Source organism: Octopus bimaculoides, chromosome 2 (assembly GCF_046866305.1).
Source record: "Octopus bimaculoides isolate indiv1 chromosome 2, ASM4686630v1, whole genome shotgun sequence".
Classification (NCBI taxonomy): Eukaryota; Metazoa; Mollusca; class Cephalopoda; order Octopoda; family Octopodidae; genus Octopus; species Octopus bimaculoides.
Window position 1 is genome coordinate 146,585,606 of NC_142929.1, and position 12,935 is coordinate 146,598,540.

Consider the following 12,935-nt stretch of genomic DNA (forward strand, 5'->3'; position numbering starts at 1 on the left):
GCTGTGTGGTAAGTAGCTTGCTTACCAACCACATGGTTCCGGGTTCAGTCCCACTGCATGGCACTTTGGGCAAGTGTCTTCTACTATAGCCTCAGGCTGACCAAAGCCTTGTGAGTGGATTTGGTAGACGGAAACTGAAAGAAGCCCGTCATATATATATGTATATGTATATATATGTGTGTGTGCTTGTGTGTCTGTGTTTGTCCCCCTACCATCGCTTGACAACCGATGCTGGTGTGTTTATGTCCCCGTAACTTAGCGGTTTGGCAAAAGAGACCGATAGAATAAGTGCTAGGTTTGGGGTCAATTTGCTCAACTAAAGGCGGTGCTCCAGTATGGCTGCAGTCAAATGACTGAAACAAGTAAAAGAGTAAAAGAGTATGCATTTTCCTTTAATGTCTTGATTCACACTAACACACTACTTTGCTAGTTAGAACACATCATATGCCTGAACATGTTTTTCTTCAGTCTGCCTGATATTATTCCTACTCTCCCTCCCACTTCCCTTCCAGTCTTTCCAAGCTTCTCTTTTAACTTTTGTGGCTTTATCCACCATAGCAATCCACCACTATGTTGTCTTCCACGGCTGAAACCTTGTTCCATCCTCTTATCTGGCTTGTGGCCTGCAGCAGGTTGTCTCTTAGACATTCCCAGTTGCCCTATAAAAATCTGTAGTTATATTTTGTAATACAGTTTAACACTGAAATGAGAAACTATTAACGTGCCAGTCATTCATTAATTGAACTAACTGGTAAGAATGTGTTTAGATGAACATTGATTCATCCAATTTATTTATGCTGTTGGTAATAATGGATTTATAAATTGTGTATCCGTGAACAATAGAGTAGGGTATTCAGAAATGATGATAACTCAACACAGGGTAGAAACTTTGCCTGGTTGATTCTTTGTTTCTGTCTATGATATTGTATATAAAGACCAGGTGTTTACATTTGCCTATTACATACATTGTTTGATAAAATCTATAAATACTGTTGTACAGTATAGCATTAAATCAAAACACTGTGAACATAGTAATTCATTTTATAAGTTTCTAACTCCTTCTTGCCATAGGTGCCATCCAATACTTCTTGGAGCCTATGTATGGCTGAGAGAGATTTTAGTTTTTATATCTCCTCTCTTCCTATGACCATCACATTGAAGCATGTAGTCTACGAAGAAAAAAAAACAAAGGATAAGAAAAAAGATAACTGGAATGGTCATGGCTGGAATGCTTTTGATCATAACTCTATATATCTAGGCCTTGCAACAACTAGATCAGCTATACATTTTCCCTATTCAATCCTCATTTGGAGCTAACTGACAGCTACCACTGATTAAAATTTAACTATATATTGAACTGAAGATTTAAAATATTTTTTATCATGTAAAAGTTTTACATTATTTTTATGTAATCAATATAATGATTATGTGACAACTTTAGGGTGTTCTGGGCTTTACTGCTTGAAGCAATTTTTTCAAAATATTGGGTTGTCCGGAAAGTTTGTGCTGATTTATAGTAGCTTACCTTTCAACTTATTTGCCATGAAACCACCTCAATTCTGGGAAGAGGGTATTTTCAAGTTAAAGGAAAGATGGAGACACATTGTGCAACAAAATGGTTCATATTTGGTTGATTAAAAATGTAATGGCAAGTATTTATTGACCTTTTTCTTTCTTTTAAAAATCGGCACGAACTTTCCGGACAACCCAATATATTGTTGACAATCTGGTTCATTCTGTTTTTGTGCATGCACTAAAAATCTGAGCCATGCACAAAGAAATTTCAATGCAACTGCGACTTTCTAGTAGTGACCATCCAGACCCTTACCTCTCAACCCTGAACTCTAACCCTAAATTCTAAACCCAACCCTCGAAGTGTTCACTTTAAATCCTAACTCCCAACTCTATAACCTAATCCTAAACTTAAACCTAAATTCTATTCATTGACTTTAAAACCTAACCCTGAACCTAATTCTAATCTAAATCCCAAATCCTAAGCCATAACTCTGACTATAAATCCTAACCATAAGCCCTAATCCTAAACTTCACCCTAATCCTAACTTTTAATCCTACTCCTAACATCTAAACGTATTTCTGACTTAAACCCTAATTGTAATTGACCCTAAAAAAAAAATTGTATCATAAACCATGCCAAATTATATTAAATATTACTACATACTCTGTAATGCATGTGCAAAAAACCAAAATGAGTTGGACTGTCTACAATTTATTTTCGTAAATTTCTTTTCCTGTTTGTAAAGTCTAGCACTTCCTAATTTTGACAGCAGAGCAACTGTTAGTTGTTATTAAGCCTCAGTTCAACCCCTGATCAAGTAGACCATTGTTTTTTTCCCCAGACACAATGTATCTAAGACAGCATTTTCCACTGTTTTCTCTTTGGGTACAATATGAGGGAGATTTGGGCGTTATCTCTCTTTGGGTACAATATGAAGGAGATTTGGACGTTATTTCTAGCAAACCAAATGACAACGAAGGAGCTATAAGCGAGTCCCTTCCGTGAGCTGAAAAGTAGAACACTGCTCTTCTTGTGTATCTCCTCTCAATTCGATCACTGGTTATGTCCCTTTATGTTATATGTTCAAATCTCATAACGGTTGACTTCACCCATTTAAAGACGATAAAGTGAGTAGTTATCATGTACTGAAATCATGTAATCGGCTATACTGAACCCACTTTATATTTTGTAGCCTTGTACTGAATTTAAGAATCAATATTGTAATTCTTGTAAGGCGCACAATAACAGAGCAGTTCGCCAGAAAAAAAAATGCTTTGTTTAATGCTTGGAGTGTTTTTGCACAATCAAGTGGTTCATTGTTTGATATGATTACATTCTAAATATGTCAGTGATTCAGAGAGGAATAGTGTGATAAGTAATATCTCATTTTTCCATTTCCAACTCTGAAATGTCTTAGTAATCAGTTCAAACTTACAGGGGTAGGAAAAAAAAATTTAAATTACACAGTTATTTCCCTTGCATTTTCAAGGGAAATAACTCCTTCTAAAAAATATTTCGTGGATGTAACGTTAAATCATTTAATAGTGAGGGCATTTTAACTCAGTGTTTCTTAGGGAGAGGTAAGTGATGGCGACTCCATTGGGGTATCTGTGAGCATAGAAATGAGGGTGGAAAAACTGCCATGTTTAAAGCTTTCAGCTTCTTAAATTTGTCAAACACTATGGTCAAGAAAGGAATGTGAATTAATATCTGATGAATAAATTAGGAAGCGGTACCAAAAATGGTACTAAAATTTTGTGAGCGGGTGGGTCTGATATTTGTCTGTGAAAACCACCAAGTAATCTCATTGGTTTGTAAGGTCTTTACAGAATACTTACACGGTTTTCACATAGTTTCTCTGGAGTCAAGTCATTTTAGTTTCATCAGTCTTTTTCCAAGCTATACCCCAAAGAAAGTTAAAAATCTTCAAATCACGCGTAAGTCCGAGGTGTTGATGTTGAAGTCATTCTGCTGGAACTAGAACACATGGGAATAGTGTCTACATACAGGGATGACATTCGTGTCATACAGTCGGACACTTCAGACATCGGGGTGGTTGGCACTATATAAAAGAAATACAAGTAATTAAGAAGAATGTATATTACTCAGAATGAATCGGTGAGCTTAACAGTGATGAGTTGTACTGAGTGGAAAGTACATATTATTTTATCGATCACAGATGGAAGGTAGGCAAAGTATACACCAGTGGCATTTGAATAGAAACAGGTAAGTAAATGCGAGAAGGAGTATACACGAAGTATACAACTATCATACATTTCGGCGCAGGCATGGCTGCATGGTTAATGAAATTGCCTCGCAATCATTTGGCCTTGGATTCAGTCTCGCTGCGCAGTATCTTCAGAAAATGTCTTCTCCTATAATCTTTGGTCGGTCAATACCTTGTGAGCGGATGTGGTATACGAAAACATCAGGCGCTGACAGCAAACAGTGCCTGATGAGCGTACTTATGTACATGAAACTATTACTAGCGCATATAATGCATGTAGTATGAAACATTCATAGTAATTTATATATATATACTTTGTTCGTTTTATGTTTCACAGGACAGCTTGTTATCATAAGCTCTTTGAAAACATATTTTGTTGTAAGTCCATTACACTATATGGTGCACTGCATATAGGTACACTGCGGCATAATTTCTTTTACTCAATAGGCCCTGCCCTATTTAACATTGTCCCGAAACAGATAAAAGAGGAAAAGGATCCTATCAGCTTTAAACGGAGTCTAGACAGATTTCTTCAAGGAATACCAGATAAGCCACCTATACCTGGATACACCTCACTCAATAGGAACTCACTACTTGAATGAACCATAAACAAAACTTGACTTAAAAAGGATTTACATAATCCTATCAGGTGGTGCTATTTAGTTAGACATGGCCTGGACCAATCTTTGGTCGAAACATCTCTAAGTTTATGGTTGTTTGAGACGTATTTTATCACTGGTTACTATCCACTCTCTTGAAAGTAACTCCTTATACCCACAAAACTCTACTCCCTAAAAACAGGATCAGTCTCTCTATTGGACTTCTCTACAGTTTCCATGCACCCAATTATACTTTGGTCGATTCGAGACAATGATATAATTCTCTTGCCTAGCGTAGGGCTCGGTGGGTCATATCCGAAACCACATAGCTGTGAACTGGATCGCTTGAACACGGATCCACACATTGAAAGAAGTGGGTACTACCAAGAAAAACCCTATATTTTCTAATTCTTTTATAGGTTTAAGTCACTTACGTTCATGTTAGGGCATCGCCTTCAATGGCTTTCGTTCATTAGATTGAGCCTGGCACTTATTTTAGCCTGGAATTTATTTTATCGTCCTCTAATCATCGAACGGCTAAGTTTTACGTTTGGTGTAAAGAGTGCAATTCAGCGCACCATTTTACGCGGCTACGCACGCCCCCCCCCACATACACGCGCCGGTATTCACACACACACACACACACACACACACACACACACACACACACACACACACACACACACACACACACACACACACACACAGAGGCCTCTGCAAAGTGTCATTCTAATAAATTTCTCTCGGAACGTAGTTGTCAAATAGAGGCTACAGTAGAAAACCCTTGCGCATGCTGTGGGATTGAACCCGAAAACAAGTGAAGCAGAATGCTTAACCACATAGTTATATACACGCCAGTGACATCTCTCAACCTCTCTCTCGTAACCTTTCTCTTTCTATCTTTGATGTTGCTTTTGTCGGTTTACGGCTGCTTTCATACCCATACAATCGCAACCATTCATGAATCTCTTTGAAGACATATCTGTACATTATCTTGAACGCTGTTTGGAAAAGGTTTTATCTTTTTAAACGTTGTTAGCTTTTGAAAATCATTGCCAACATTCTTTCATGGACCTGAATCTACTTCTCTTCAACTAGTGCAGCTCGAATTGGAAGTGGTCTCTGCAATGAATGGCTAAAAGATGCTGGGAATTCCAAGTAAACATTTATGAGTAATATTAGTTTCAAAGTTTGGCTCAAGGCCAGAAATATCGAGGGAGGATGTAAGTTGATGATATCGACTCCAGTGCTCAACTGGTACTTATTTTATCGACCTCGCAAGATAAAAGGCAAAGTTGACCCAGATGATATTTGAACTCAGAACGTTAAGTTGAAAGAAATGTTGCTAAGCATTTTTTCCAGTGCAGTAATGATTCTGCCAGCTCACCGCCTTATTCATGAGTAATACGAGGGTCAGTGGAAAAGTTCATTGGCTGACTAAGATACTTTCATGGAATGTGACCAAACGAAGTTTACTTTGCAACGTAATTCCCCTTGTGGTCCATAATTCCCCTTGTGGTCCATAATTCCCCTTGTGGTCTATAATTCCCCTTGTGGTCCATAATTCCTCTTGTGGGACTCAAACACAGTGTTGCAGTGTTTGGGTCCCATTGGTATAAAAGCTTTCATCCTGTTAGTAAAAAAAGTCATCAACAGCAGATATGACGTCACCATCACTGTGGTTCTGGTTCCCAGCCAAATGTTTTTTCATGTTGGGGAACAGATAATAGTCAGATGGAGCCAAATCAGGAGAATAGGGAGGGTGATCAACCACTTAAAAGCCACAATCACGCACAGCAGCTATTGAAACCTATGACTTGTATACTAGAGCATTGTCCTGATGAAATAAAACCTCTTTTGTCAGATTTCCTGCCCGTTTGGTCTTTCATAAAAAGTAAAATAGCTTTATCCTTAATAAGTTTGTATTCGGAACAAATTAATATGAAAATTTGATGGGAGGTGGTGATTTAGATCATTTTAAAACAGGAAGTTTATATATATAGTCCCAGGGTCAGTTTCAGATAGGTTAGAATCAAAAGGATTAACTGTTTTGATATAAATCTGGACTCATTAGAATGAAGACGCATTGCATAATGTGGTCCGAGAAAAATTATATCTAATCAGGATTGCTCTGGGGATTTAACAACAATAAAAACGTTATCTATTTGATAGAGTTAAATGTATGATAAAACTTACTCTTTAGAAAATATTATAAAGCATAGCCTTTTCTCTGAGATCCAAATAAATAATGATATTGTTTAGATATGAAAAATAAATTATTGTTCTGGAAATATTTCGTCCCATCTTTTAGAAATTCAACGATAGTTCTGTTGCGTGTGCAGCTATCTTTCGTCAACATTTACTGTTTTTTTTTGTAAGGCAGAACATCAAATCATAGTTAAGTCTACCATAGAGATTTTCATGAATAAACTTAGAAGAAAAAGAAAAGTAAAGTATAACAAGAAATAAAACAAAAGTAAAAATAACAACAAAATATCAGTTTCTATGGTATTTTTGTATGTTTATTTTCGTCAACAAAAGGAAAGCCTAAAGTGTCGTATAAGTCTTAAGACTGAGTCAATATCTATTTTTTTTGCACAAAACTGACAGTAGAAATGTTATTTTTTTGTACAAGAAAGCTATTGTCCTGAGAAGCTGGTTACAATGAATGAAACTTCTCTCTCAGGCTACGTATATATGTATATGTATATGTGTGTGTGCGTGCGTGTGTATGTGCGCATGTGTGTATGTGTGTGTGTGTGCGCGCGTGTGAACGCGCATACACAATACACAACACATATATCCACAGAATTGTTTTTTGAACGGGCTTAAAACCAATTTTTGTGAGTGGCAACTAAAATCGATTGAATCGACTCAAGAAATATTGTTAAATTTTTATAGAAACAATTGCATACACCAGCCAAATTACCTTATTATCTATTGAAAAGAAAGACACTTTGGATAATATAATCCTGAATACACATTGTTAAAAATTATGAAAAAAAAACAAAAAACAATTTTGGATTGTTCGGAGGAAATGTCTTTGTTAGTGGCTACGAATCTGGTGACATGAGCGCAATGAATGCATCATCTATAACTGCAATCAATTGGGTAACCCTAATTCTCAGTCGTGATCTAGCATGTCGGAGCAAGTAACAGCAGCACCGTCTCAGATGTGAAAGCAGTAGACCATTAAAGGTCTTATTTGGGTTCCGTAAAGGATTAATTGTTATTTGTGCTCGAAATATTTTCTGGTTCTGGAGAGACTTGCAGGTCTTTGTGATACAGAATTTGGTATGTTGTGGTTGTGCGTTTGTTAGAAAGAATCTACTGTGGTAACGAGATCTTACATTTTTAGCGGCCTTAAAAGTTCAGTTGTATGCAATTTGCGTCAAGTGGTGGAGTTATTTGTATTGATTGAATGTTTCGTGTTCAATGAACAGTATCTGAAGAAGAAAATAAGACCCACTGTGGAATGCGGCTCCCATATTGGGGACGGTCCTTCAGCAACAAATTTCTATACACTCATTCAACTGGCTTAAAATTGCAATCGTATCACATACATACATACATACATACATACGTACGTAAACTGTATTCTAGCTAAAGAGGGGACCCGAATATCATTGTCCGACCTTCCAGAAATAGCAGCTCAGTTTCCTTCTAATCATAATGTACCATCTTAAAAGGGAAGGAAACATTGAATTATCATTTTTATTGACTTGCTCTTTTATCCTTTTAGTTGTTTCAGTCATTAGACTGCGGCCATGCTGGGGCACCGTCTTGAAATTTTAGCTGAATGAATCGGCCCCAGTATTTATAATTTTGAACCTGGTACTTATCCTGTTGGTCACTTTTGACGAACCGCAAAGTTACGCGGACGCAAACACACAAACACCGGTTGTCAAGCGGTGGCGGGGGCACAAACACAGACACAAAGGCACATGCACACATAGATATACATACATATATATGTATACGACGGGCTTCTTTCAGTTTCCGTCAACCAAATCCACTCGCAAGACTTTGGTCGGTCTGAGGCTATGGTAGAAGACTCTTGCCTAAGGTGCCATGCAGTGGGACTGAACTCGGTACCATGTGGTTGGAAAGCAAGCATCTTACCACACATTCACGCCTGTTCACAAATATGAAATAAAATATTGCTCTAGAGGCGCAGGAGTGGCTATGTGGTAAGCAGCTTGCTTACCAACCACATGGTTCCGGGTTCAGTCTCACTGCGTGGCACCTTGGGAAAGTGTCTTCTACTAAGGGCTCGGGCCGACCAAAGCCTTGTGAGTGGATTTGGTGGACAGAAACTAAAAGAAGCTCGTCGTACACACACACACACACACACATATATATATATGTATATGTATATATGTATGTATGTATGTATATGTTTGTGTGTCTGTGTTTGCCCTTCCCATCACTTGACAACCGATGTTGGTGTGTTTATGTCTCCGTAACATAGCGGTTCGGCAAAAAGACCGATAGAATAAGTACCAGGCTTACAAAGCATAAGTCCTGGGGTCGATTCGTTCGACTAAAGGCGGTGCTCCAGCATGACCGTAGTCAGATGACTGAAACAAATAAAATAAAATAAAACAAATAAATAAATATTTCGTTTTGTCTTCTGGAAGGTCAATAGTAGATTAGTTGAGTGTGCAGTTAGCTTTCGTCAACGTTTACTTCTCTTGTGAAGTAAAAAACATTGAGTCGTAGTTAAGTTTGCAGCAGAGATATTTATGAATCAAGTTAGAAAAACTAAAAAAAAAAAAGAATTAAAAAACAACGGAAATCAAAATATATATTTTAAAAATCGTTGTTTGTGACGTGTACAGCGAAATCGGGAACGAATATTTGTATGTTTTGTCTTAACACGTCCAGGCAGGTTTAGACGCAAAATATGTTAGTCGCTGTAGTGTAAGGAGAATAATTTTCTCTTCTTACAACAATACTGTGTTCAACTCGGTTCATTGTCGCACAGCATACTGGGAGAGTAATGTTTCGACATATTGCATCTTATCAGTCAGAAGTAGCCAGAATTCTGAACCTAAACAAAGCCGTTGGCTTTGTTTCTATTTTCTACCTGATCTGGTCAGTGATATTATTTGTCAACCGATAAAAAGTCATTGTTTGCATTGTGTACAACGAGATCTAGACCGACATTTGCATATTTATTTTTAATACGTCTTTGTAAGTTCAAATGCAAAATATGCTAGTCGCTATAGTGTATACCATAGGAGAAAAACTTTTTAGAAAAGAATATGGCAGTCTCCATGGTATTTTTATACGTTTATTTTTGTCAACAAGAAAGAACCGAAGCGTCCTAGTATTTTTTAAAGAAAGTATCTATTTTTTCCGAGAAGACTAGAAATGCACTGTACTTACTGCCTGGTTACAGTAGATGAAGCTTCTGGTTGTGTGTATATGTATGTATGTATGTATGTATGTATGTATGTATGTATGTATGTATGTATGTATGTATGTATGTATTATTTCTTTACTACCCACAAGGGGCTACACACAGAGGGGACAAACACGGACAGACAAACGGATTAAGTCGATTATATCGACCCCAGTGCGTAACTGGTACTTATTTAATCGACCCCGAAAGGATGAAAGGCAAAGTCTAGCTCGGCGGAATTGGAACCCAGAACGTAGCGGCAGACGAAATACCGCTAAGCATTTCGCCCGGCGTGCTAACGTTTCTGCCAGCTCGCCGCCTTCGTATGTATGTATGTATGTATGTATGTATGTATGTATGTGTGTGTGTGTGTGTGTGTGTGTGTGTATGTGTGTGTGTGTGTGTGTGTGTGTAAATGCATGCATGCGCGCACACATGTTTTAATAGACTCAAAATAAATTTTCTTGAAGGGCGAGTAAAATTGATCAAAACCACGAAACATTACCCTTACGTTCCACTGGATTGAAGATCGAGGCTATTACTGGACCGAAAGTGGAGAATGGGTTGTCATTATAAGGGTGACGAGGATTTGAGACATACAAAACGGCATTACTGGAGTGAATGTAGCACAAGGTCAGCCAGGTCTCAGGAGCAGAGTCTACCGTCATAGCTGCAGCAGCAAAGATTAGGAGAGAGGAGAGAAAAGGTAACTTTTGTGGGTCAAGGCTTCTGTTGTGTTGGGAAATGACTTTATAGCTGTAGGTCAAGTGGCTAATTTTTGGCATACCATGTGTGTATGTGTAACAGCAGCATCACCCCCATATATGGGAGCTCTGCATCATTGTGGGTTACGGCTGTGCATTTTAGAGAATGAGTTGTTGTAGGGACCAGGTAAAATATTTTCTCACTGTTTACAGAAAGCTGCATTTGTTATGTTGAGTATGAGCGTTCATTCGGAACGCCGTTCAGTGATGATGCGGCCTAGGGTCTCTGTTAGCTTCTGACTCATGTTCAAGAGTGAGAAAGAGTAAGATACTACTTTCATGATATGTGTATTGAATGTGTCTTTGTTCTGATCAATACACTGTTCTGGGAAAAAGATTTAATGCTCATGGCTGGAATGCTTTTGATTTCAGGGCTGAGCTAGTGCTAAACAACGACTATAACAGTAATAACAAGTAAATTTATTTTATCTTTTTATCTACCAGATTTACATTAAAAGCGCTGGTTTTGAATTAAATAAAAACTGGATGGCACAAATGAAGTGTAACACCTATGTCTGCAAATATGCATTGAAGACTATATGTGTAAACTGAAGAGAGTGGGTATGTTTAGTCATAAAAAAATAAACCAAATGATAGAAATTTGTTTTTTTAGACAAGAAAAAAGGAAAGAAAGGAAACTAATGTTGTTACTGCCCACTCTACAACAAATTCTCAACCGTGTAATTGTAACAAATATCCTTGTTTCTATTGATCGACTGAAGTCAGTTCGCTACAGTTACAGTAACTCATATATATCTAGATACATCACAGTTATGCAATAGGTTCAAGACGACAAAATAAAGTTTAATTTGATTTAGATATTAGACTTCAGAGTTAGTGAGCTTGAAAGAATTTTTTTTTATCAAACACAATTCCAAGCTTTAAACTGGCGCAAAGTAAAAAAACAAAACAAAACAGAAACAAATATAAAAATAAAAACAAAACCCATTATTTAAAGGAAGTACGATATAGACGATCAAACGAACTTGTGGCGAGCTGGCACTTAAATAGAAGACAAAAATAAAATAGCATTTTATGAAAGAATCAAGATAAAAGCAGCTATATTCATCTGTTTTGTTGAAAACTGGTAAAATCGAGGAAATTACAAAGAAATCTTCAAATATAAATAAAAAAGACACACACTCCATATGTTCAAATATATAACCAATTTAAAAGTATAATTCAATAAATCTAGATCACATTTTTTTCACAAGTTATAGACGTAAAACCAGACTTATTATAAACAAATTTGGAAGAACACAAACATGAGATTGCGCTAGCGAACAATAAAGCTCTGTATAAAGTAATAAAGTAAAATCTTAGTTTTGCAGTGACTTCAAATGGATTAATGTTTTATATTAATTTATAGGAAAATGACTATATAGATACAGTGGGATTACTTCGGGTTGTGAAAAATATGTCAGTTTTACTAGGTTCCAATTTGTTTTCTTTATATTATAGGTACAATTTTAGGGGTGGGTGAGGTGGGGTGGGGTTGGGGTTGGTCGATTATGTCATCCTCGGTGCTCAACTGGTATTTTATCAACCCCAAAAGAATGAAAGGCAAAGTCGACCTCGGTGGTACTGGAACTGAGAAAGTAAAAAAAAAAACGAAACTTAGGTGCAAAATTTTAAGCAGTATATGTTTCTTTTACCTTTAAAGACGAATAGAGCAACGTCTAACATCATATACACTGGGACAAAAATTGTTTACATGAAACCTCGATTCTAAGAAAGTGGAGGAATGATGAAAATGGTTGTTGTCGTTGAGGAGATAAAACTGACTAGTACTACATTTGCACCAAACACATTATCACTCCCATTTCTTCTTCGTATGTCATATTTTCACGCGTCAGTGATCATTGATCTCTATGCCAAAGTTTGAAGATCCATAATTTTTCCTGGGAAATATATATCGGTGGCTTTCCGTTGCCTTCTCTCGGTTTATTTACAGTTTATTAGTCCCCATTCAGCCGAACTAAAAATGTATTAATCTTTATTGTAGGTGGGGATTATACATGGTCCATACCGATTTTTAAATCGTTAAATTAGTAGCGGCCATTTTCATTACAACATTTTCTTTTACTCGCTTCAATGGACTGAGCCCATCCTTAGCTTAACTCTCTTTTATACACTGTCAAATTATCTTGCAAATAAAAGTTTTAGAAAATTAAGGCATGCATAGATTAAGAAACATAAACATCAGCGACATAACACTAACTTTAGAAAGAAAGTATTGGACGGTCACCGCTAAGTTACAGTAACATAAACCAACACCGGTTGTTAAGCATTGATGATGATAGACACAAACACACACATACAGTGGGCTTCTTTCAGTTTCTTATTTCTTTACTGCCCACTAGGGGCTACACACAGAGGGGACAAACAAGAACAGACAAACGGATTAAGTCGATTATATCGA

The 12,935-nt window shown here is 37.0% G+C and overlaps 2 long non-coding RNA genes across 2 annotated transcripts; one reads left to right on the forward strand and one right to left on the reverse strand.

Annotated features, from left to right (window-relative positions):
- Positions 1-757: 757 nt before the first annotated feature.
- Positions 758-6,817, reverse strand: LOC106880288 (uncharacterized). Its single transcript, XR_001410734.3, has 3 exons — positions 6,539-6,817; positions 3,355-3,578; positions 758-1,169 (listed from the first exon to the last, which is right to left on the reverse strand). It is a non-coding gene; the product is annotated as an uncharacterized LOC106880288 (long non-coding RNA).
- A 2,407-nt stretch (positions 6,818-9,224) lies between these two features.
- LOC106880287 (uncharacterized) lies at positions 9,225-11,332 on the forward strand. The gene is made up of 3 exons (XR_001410733.3): positions 9,225-9,439; positions 10,220-10,455; positions 10,958-11,332. It is a non-coding gene; the product is annotated as an uncharacterized LOC106880287 (long non-coding RNA).
- Positions 11,333-12,935: the final 1,603 nt, after the last annotated feature.